The sequence below is a fragment of the Malania oleifera genome, chromosome 12 (genome assembly GCF_029873635.1).
Source record: "Malania oleifera isolate guangnan ecotype guangnan chromosome 12, ASM2987363v1, whole genome shotgun sequence".
NCBI lineage: Eukaryota > Viridiplantae > Streptophyta > Magnoliopsida > Santalales > Ximeniaceae > Malania > Malania oleifera.
Window position 1 is genome coordinate 79,784,781 of NC_080428.1, and position 10,176 is coordinate 79,794,956.

A 10,176-nucleotide genomic window follows, 5' to 3' on the forward strand; every position below is an offset into this window, starting at 1 on the left:
TCTTATGAAAAATGCATGTATATTTATAGCACTTGATTTCTGGAAAGAAAGTATGTTTATATATATATATATATATATATATATGATTTATATTTTGGAAATACGATTAAAATGATGGTATGTTAAATTTTTGGAAAATCTATTTAGTGTGGCATGAGTATAAAATGTTATGAGATACTGTTTTCTGGAATTGTGATTATGATACAAATTTTTATATTGGGAAAACTGGCGTACGAGTCGAGATTTTTATGATGTGATTTGCCGACGTATGGGTCGTGCTATGATGTGATTTGCCAATGTACGGGCTGTGCTATGTTTGCCGACGTACGGGCCGTGCTATGATGTGATTTGCCAGCGTACGAGCTGTGCTATGATTTGCCGGTATGCGGGTCGAGCTATGATAAAATGTGTAATACCGGCGTACGGGCCGATGATTTTCATGATACACGTATATATGGAAAATGATATGATTGATGTGAAAATAAATGATATGAGATATCTATGTATCACAGTTTTAGTATATGTTATATGATATCAGAACCTGGTTGGTTTGGTCTAAGCTAGCACTTGCATGGTACCGTTGCTATGTGTCCATGGTCTTCGTGATCGTGATATTTGTGTTAACGCCGCTGTATGGAGTGGTGTGAGATTAGATGGTCGATGTGGCTTTTAAGAAGAGTGTGTGATCGCCCCTGGTGTACGGACCAAGTCGGGCAGGCCCATCGGACTTACAGACTGTATGTTTGACTTGGTAGTGGTCGGCCAACCATTGTCAGGTCCCGCCTTCGGGCCACACAACCCAATCATGTGAGGGTAATACATGACAACAGCCAGCTAACCTATCAAGAATGTTTTTATGTTATTATTATTATATGAGATGAAATATGCTTATGAAAATGCTATATGTTCTGCCATGATTGGATATGTATATGTTTTCTTAGATTTGACAAAATAGTTACTGGATATGTTCCGTATGGGATATGTATAACACATTTTACTTATGTTGCCACACACTAGTATTAATTTATTTCCCTTACTGAGAGGTTTCTCACCCCTAAATTCTATAAACTTTTCAGGAGCCCAGATAGGAGAGCGGGAAAAGCCCCACTGATCTAGTGCTGTCTACCTGCCCTTTTTGGAGGGTAAGTTTTGTAGGGTCAGTTAGATTTTTGTGGGAAGTGTGCCCAGATTTTGTTCTTTTGAGATGTATATACTAAAATACAGTGGTATAGTGACTCTGGTATTTGTAATAATATGATGGATGTTTGTATTTACAACATTGTGAATATATGTTTCCTACTGTTTAGGTTTCCGTGTTGTGCTCTGATTTATCCCTAGTACCCACGGGTCCAGGTGTATGATGACTTGCTGAGCTGGGAATTATGATATTGATTTTATATATAAAAAAATGTGTGAAAATTGGGAAGGTCGTCACACAAATAATGTCTCCAAATTTTCAAAGCATAAACCACCGCTGCTAACTCCAGATCATGGGTAGGATAATTCTTTTCATATTCTTTGAGTTGTTATGAAGCATAAGCTACAACTCTCCCCCGCTGCATCAGAACACACTTGATCCCTTTGTATGACACATCATTGTAAATTACAAAACCCTCTCCTCTCGAAGGAATCTTCAGAACCGATGCAGTGATGAGCCTCTGATTTAATTCCTAGAAGCTCTGTTCACACTCATCTATCCATTCAAACTTCACACTCTTCCTGGTCAGTTTTGTCAATGGGTCTGACAATTTAGAGAATTTCTCTACAAATCGACGATAGTATCTAGCCAATCCTAAGAAACTCCTGCCAATCCTAGTCCACTACTGCCGCAATCTTGCTCAGATCCAAATAAATGCCACCCCTGGATATCACGTGTCCAAGGAAGGTGACTTGTTTCAATAAGAATTTACACTTCTTTAATTTTGCATACAACCTTCTTTCTCTCAGCACTTAAATAACTATTCTCCAATGTTCCTCGTGTTCCTATGGGCCCTTTGAATATACCAAAATGTCATCAATAAAAAATACAACAAATTGATCCAGGTGCTGATGAAAAACTCTATTCATCAAGTCCATGAATATAGCAGGAGCATTTGTCAGTCCGAACGACATAACCAGGAACTTATAATGACCATACCAAGTTTGGAATACTGTTTTTGGAATATCCTCTGCCCTGACCTTTACCTGATGGTACCCAGATCGTAGATCAATTTTAGAAAAAGTTTGTGTCCTCTATAGCTGGTCAAACAAATCATTAATACGGGGAAGCAGGTATTTATTCTTAATTGTCACTATATTTATCTCTCTGTAGTTGATACACATTCTCATCGACCCAACTTTATTTTTCACAAAAAATACCGGTGCTCCCCAGGGTGGCACGTTGGGCCTGATAAACCCCTCTCGGTGATAGGTTGATAGTCAACTCTATTTCACCATCAGGAGGCAGACTCTATCTCACGATCAGGAGGCAGTCCTGACAACCTCCAACTTTAATTCCCCTTTCGGTGCTTCCTTTACACAGGTCAGGTACCCCTGACATCCCTCCATAAGCAACCTGCTCGCTTGAATGACTAATAATACCTGTGGTGGGGTGTGCACAGATGACCCCAAAAATCCGTATTCCTGTTTTCTTGGAGGTATGAATATTACCTCTTTCCGATGATAATTGATATTGGCATAGTTGGTTGCTAGCCAGTCCATTCCCAAGATTACGTCAAACCCATGCATATCCGACACTACGAGATTGGCTGGTAACACTCTCCCTTAAATACTCACTGGATAGCCTTTAAACACTTTTCTACAAACTACTACTGCTCCTATGGTTGTGGGCACAGATAATTTGACATCCAATAACTGAGGTTCTATCCCACATAGTCTAATATACTCCCAAGAAATAAACGAGTGTGTTGCCTTCGAATCAAACAAAATAATAGCTTTAACTGAAGACATACTAATAGTACCAATCACCATATCGCCAACCGCCTCTGTGTCTCCTTGTGTCAGTGCATAAACCTGTGTTTGCATGGTATTCCTCTGCTGGCCTCCTCAGGGTGCTTGGTTATTCCCTCGGAATGGTCTATGGGCAGGCGTATTACTGAGCGACGCTCGACAGACTCGTGCGATGTGGCTGGATCTACCGCACCGGTAACAAACATTTGATTAACTCAACATTCCCCCTCATGCCTCCTATTACATCTAGGGCAAATAGGGTAGGACTGATCACCCTGATACCCTCGGCTTCCCATCTACTGTCTCTGAGCCCCGCTGTTTCTATCTCTCCTCCATGGACCTCAGTTGGTACCTACTCAAAAGTTAGAAGGCGCAGACCTCTTCCTCTGATTCCGCACTCCAGCACCTCTCTGTAGGCTAGTTTCTATCACTGTGGTTTTATCTACTATTTCCAAGAAGGTCTCGTCCTGGAATGCCACTACCTGCTTATAGATAATTTGTCTCAGGCCTCCCTCAAATTTCCTCGTCTACTTCTCCTTATCTAGCACCATATATGGGGCAAACCAAGACAAATCTATAAACTTAGTTGCATATTGTTGGACCATTAGGTGCCCCTAAGTCAAATTCAAAAATTCCCCCGCTTTAACATTTTTCGTGGTAGCAAGGTGATACCATCACTTGTTGGGTGACACTACATAGCACCGCATCTGAATCTCCACCACCTAAATTAGAAGGCCCTGCATCATCACCTCCAGCATGTGCATTGCTACTTCCAGGGTTCATCCTGAAGATAGAACGAAAATAGTCTTAGCATCCTAACATTATAACACGACTAATACATTTATCCAACTAAGAACCATGAGATATCCTCCTACAATCAATCCACTTAACTTCCTTATTCTCAATTTAAGATTCAGTCTTACCACTCAGAAACAAGAACCGACGATAGTTTACTACGACTTTTCTGAAATCGTCACCCTAGGAAAATCACAGAAACCACCACGGAATTTCCTACCTATAGGCTGCGAGATAGAATCCTAAATACTAATCTTAACCTCCAACAATGACTTACTATACTCATAGTCTACCCATCTCTTATCCTTATCAAAATTCATTCCTATACTCTGGTATTGTTATCCATTGTTTGCTAAAGTCTACAGAACCTAGCAACTTAGGTTATGATATCAAACTGTAACGCCCTGATTTTTCTACCATTTTTTTCATCTCTATGTATATCTATAAAATAAACCTGCTCTAATACATGAATAATATTGTCATCATGATAACTCTAATACCAAACTGTAATAACCTGTGTAAAATTCTATACATAATTCCTATAGCAAATGCACTATAGTAACCTATGTTACCTAAAGTGGCATTAGGTACAACAATCCTCAAACAGTCTTATAACTCAGCGGAAGCATCAATATACATACACATCTAATAGCAATACCAGAGTTCCGACCATCATCCTATTTATACATAAATCCCCACGAACTATTCATCCATATACATCCCAAAATCATACACATACTTTCCTATACAATACAGTGTCTCACTATTACTTACCCTAAACAATACTTTTAATCTTTGCTCAGTAGAACTCTAAGACTATCTATCTGGGTTTCCTGAAATGATGAGACACCTCTTAGTAAGACAGAACAAATTATTATTAGTGTGTGACAACATGAGTTTTAATGTTTCAAATACGCTTTCATAGTCTATCTTTTTCTTACTCTGCGAACTCATATATATGCATACCTATAAAAATACTTTTCAGTTTACATATCTTTCTATCAAATCATGCCATAAGTAAAATAAGTATCTCAAACCATACTCTGTATAAATTAGTATCTCAAATCATTCTCTGTATAAAACAAATATCTCAAACCATACTCTGTATAAAATAAATACCTCAAATGATGCTTTGTGACAACCCGAATAAAAATGGAATTTGAATAATTAAGAGGGAGAGAAATAGAAACAGAAACAGAAGGAAGCCGTAGACTTCGTCGATGAATACAGGGATTCGTCGAAGAGAAAATATCGAGAGGGGGGGTTTTGAGCCGATTGAATTTCGTCTACGAAGACTGAATTTCGTCGACAAAATTTATGAAGGACTTGTCGACGAATGACGTGGCTCTTCAACGAATCCTCTGCTCTATAAATATGAAAATTTTGATTTTTAACTTACAAAAGAAGCCAACTCTTCTCCCTCTCTTTCCTCTTAGGCTCTCTATCTCTCTCTCTCTCTTCAATTTTGGCCCCACCAGTCGCCGGATTGAAGATTTGAGGCTACCACGACACTCCTGGCGAAGTTCTCTACGAGTTTGCCGGAGCGGATCGTTGGGGAAACGAAGTTGGAAATCATCCCTGAGTTGAGGTAACGCTTTTTAAGCCAAATTTGGTCCTGTGATAGTTATAGGAAATGATGTATGTATGAAAATACTGAGGTTTAATACTGGGGAGTTTCAGTTTCAGGTATATATATTCTGAAAATAAATCAATTATCATATATTCATCAAAATCATCACAACATCACTCATTTTTCATAATACCTAAAAAACATGCTTTGCTCGTAAAATCCTTCATATCATAATACATTCACATAAAATAATATGCATGCCACACATGTGCTCTTAAGAGTCATACTTCATATTCTAAAATCGTGATTTTCTGGCATCTCATACATACATATACATTCTAATCATCATAGCAGTATTTTCCCAATCGTACATTTCATTCGTAATAAACAAATATAACATATGCTTTTCTGAAAATAGATTTACTCATAATTAATAATAATTTGCATGGAAAATAACTGCTTTAGTTTATTTGCCCAAGGCGCATATGCCACAAGACGGTCTCATCTGATTCAACATCTATGGCTACAGCTCCACCTATAATGGTAGTTCCCTGCAATGTGTAAATATTCCCATCCAATTTCTGCCCTTTCATTGCAGTCATATTTCCTTTCCATACTTTAATAACTCTAGCTTCAGACTTGTAATCGAAACCATTACAATGCCAAGTTCCAAGTGATATCAAACTCTTCCTCAAGTCCGGTATATGTCTTACATTACACAATGTTCTCACAACACTATCAAATATTTTTATATTTACATTTCCTATGTCAATGATCTTGCAAGAAGCATCATTACCCATAAGAACTGATCTAGAATTCACTAACCTGTAAGTGCTGAACCACTCCTTGTTCGGAGTCATGTGATAAGAATATGCCGAGTTAAGTATCCAAGAGTTCGTTAGATTATTTGACCCCACTAAAACTGATAGAACATCACCATCACTACATGCTGACCCTCCTTCTTGAACAACATTCGCAGATTTTGAAGTACCCTCATGTTTTTCAGAATTTCCCTTCTTCCAATCCGGACACTCCGGTTTCATATGCCCATTTTTACTACATTTATAACATCTGATTTCTTTCTTCTTATTGGATTGATTTCAGGATTTCTGACTTGATCCATGTTTGAATTTTCCTTTGCCTCGCTCATTATTACCCTTTACCACAAGTCCTTCTCCTTCATCACATATTTTCAATCTTTGATGAAAATTTAGCAAAGCACTTGTTACCTCTTCAAGATCAAGAGTTTCTTTTCCCTATGTAAGAGTGGTCACCAAATTTTCATAAGTATGAGTCAAGGGCAAAGAGTTTAACAACATCAAAGCCTTATCATCTTCATCAAACTTAACATCAACTCTCATCAAATCACTAATGATTTGATTGAACACATTAATATGTTGATCTAAGTTTGATCCTTCGACCATCTTAAGCTAATACAAATGTTGCTTAAGAAAAAGTTTATTATTGAGTGATTTGGACATGTACTGGCTTTCTAACTTTCGTTATATAGCTGTTGGAGAATCCTCCTCTACCACACGATAGAACACTTCGTCGACCAAACACAAGCGTATTGTAGAAGCGGCCTTTGCTTTCAAATCTCCCCATGTTGTCTCATCCATTCCTTCCGATTGAACATCAAATAGAGCCTTTGTCATTCCTTATTGCACAAGAATATCCTTGACTCTCCTATGCCATAAACCAAAATTTTCGGTTCCATCGAATTTGACAATGCCAAATATTGCAGAAGACGATCCCGATGCCATGACAATAACAATCGGTCTGATACCAATTTGTTGTAATATGGATCGGATAAATAGGATGCACAATGGAATAAACACAACAAGTAAATGAAACACAACCAGAGAATGATAAACAACGAGAACAACAACAACAACAACAAGATTTACTTGGTTCGGCAAAGCCTACATCCATGGAAGCAATGACACAAACAATTTCACTAAGGAAATGTCAAAGTACACAATACACTTCACAATGATCTCTCTCTCTTTATCAATACATGCTCAGAATGACATATATAACAGTCCTTCGGAGGTTTCCCTCCGATTACTTAACCACCCCAACGTTCATATTCAAAATTCAAAAACACTACTCACAGCTCAGGCGCACTCATCGACGAGTATAAGGGATTTGTCGACGATCCAAAGAAGCCCACTCGTTAACTAGTCTATCCTCTCATCGACGAGTCTTCAACTCTGAGAATTTTTGGCTTTCGGTATCTACTCATCGACAAGTACAGGGCACTTGTCGACGAGTCCCTACTGCTACACCACATCAAGAAGCATCCATATGTTTTTCCTTCCTTTTGTTTATAAACCCCAAGTATAAGAGTCATACTATAAACAACAAACTTTAATTGTGCTCTTCTATATTTTTAATTGGTCTAGTCATATTTTAATTAATTGTTCAAGTTTTAACCTTTTTTACATTTCAAATTTGAAATTTATATATTTGGATTTGAAATTTGAAATTTAAAGAAGAAAGAATTGGGAGGCCTCTAAGTTAAGCAAAATTGGGGAGTCAAGGGAGGCCAAGGGGCAAGCAATTGAAAAGAGGAGGGGAGGCCTATGGAATTTTATTGGCTTAATTGAAAAAAGAACAAAAAATTGTGGGGAAGCTTAGGGGGGAGGGGGGGCTAGCCCCTCGAGTCGTCCCTGAGATTCACCTTTGCCCACAAGGTGAATCTAAGATTTGTACTGGGTGTTCTTCACATTATAAAACCAGTCATGTCTTATAATAGTGGCAAGACAAACACAACAAACATGAAAATACCCAATACAATCTCACAACATTACCTAATAGTCCTAAAATCTTATATTGAATGAAAGGGATATAAATGTTTGAAAATTTTGCATTAAAGAGAGCGAGTGGTTATATTTTTTTTTTTTTTTCCGATTCATAAAAGCAAATGGTACCTAGTCGGGTCTCTTTAATAGGTCAAATCTTCTAGGCCCAAGCCTACACTTAAAAGGTAAATATACTCCTTCATGTTACCTTTTACAAAATAATTAATAATCTCGTCTTACAAAACTTTTTCATGCCCCAAAAGTCATTTGATGACTTTGAAGAAGAATATGCTAATAATATATAAGTAATTTTGTATTAACCATTACTATCTGATAATATTATTTATGATAAAGTAGAAAACACATACACATCTATACATATAAACGCTATTAGGTGCGTCAAGAATATGACTTATAATAAATGACGGATGTTTATATAGCAAAAAATATATGCATAACTACGTGTGAATTAAGTTTGTTTTGTAAAATTATTGATGATAGTCAAATATACATATGTAAAAGTTAGTACTATATATTAATTGTATTAAGTATATTATTTGTGATAAATCATTTAATTTTACATTTTAGAATGGAAAGAAAAAAGTTATCCTAATTGTCAAAGACTATAAATATTAAATAAAATTTTAAAGCCATAAAAAATATGCATACATATGTAGCTTTTATATATTAAATAGGGTCTCATTGATTTTTTTTTTGAATTTAAATTTGTTTTAATTAAAAAATAATTTGAGAAAAGTTCGAGTGGAACTTTATTTCCAAACTTGACGCGTCCAAAAAAAGATGCTGGATGGTCGAACATTTTTTAATAAAAGACGTTGAATGGTCCAGTGTTTTTTAATAAAAGACGTTGCATGGTCGAACGTTTTTTGTTCTAGGAGAGATCACCACCCGCTAACGCGTGGCAGCTAAAAAACGCTATCTCAAGTAACATTTTTTTGCTTTGTTATGTCATTTCTTCCTCCTTCCTCTCTTTCTGCAATTCGTAGAGGAGGCTGAGAGTGGAGACAACCGAGAGGGAGGGCGGTGACTCAAAATAAAATTTTAATTGTACACATCATTAACATTTAATTTTTCCTTACACTATCATTTTAAAACAACTTTATGTTTTTAGAATGATTTAATATAAAGAGAAAATACAATGAAAAGTCAATTTCCTTCTTATTTTTCTTTATTTTTTTCCCAAAAAAAATTCTTTACTCAAACATACTCTTCGTTTATTTAGACTTTATTATAGATTTCATTGAATTTTAACTAAATTATCTACTCTATTAACGTTAAAAAGAATTAGAATTTTTTTTTTAAATTATAACTATGGATAAAAACATTCCAATAAAGGTGAAAAGAGTTGAAAAATAATATGATCAGCTATTTAAAAACATATGAAGAGAATTTTTAGTTGAATCCTAACTTGGAACAATTTTCTTTTTCCAACTTGGAACTCCAACTTGGATGAATCCTTCTACTCCTCTAAAGTGAAACGAAACCAAGTGAAAATGTGACCAACCCCACGATTACCTCCTAATAAATTAAGGAGTCTCCTACTATCAAGAGCCTTCTAACATACCCATAACTTAAAACATTATGTGGAATTACTTTAAAACTTTCATAAATAATTTTATAAACAAGACAATCTACAGTTCCTCAATAAAAAAAAAAGAATAATAGAAAAATAAATAATGGAATGCCCAAACTTTTTATTTAAAATAAAAGTATGGTTGTAGTAAAATCCAACCCAAGCGTAAGAATGAAATTATTCCTTCACAAAAATGTTGCACAACATGTGTAAAATGTTAGATTGTAGGTACCGAACAAGTAAATCTTTTACAATCTCACAAGAGAATATTTATCATTTTAGAACTATAATATTTGCATCACAAACATCTTTTATTGTAATCTTCTATATTTTTAATTGGTCTCTCTATATTTTAATTAATTGTTAAAGTTTTAATCTTGTTTACTGTTCAAAATTGAAATTTAGATATTTGGATTTTAAATTTCAAAATTAAAGGAGAAAGAAATGGGAGGGCTCTAAGTTAA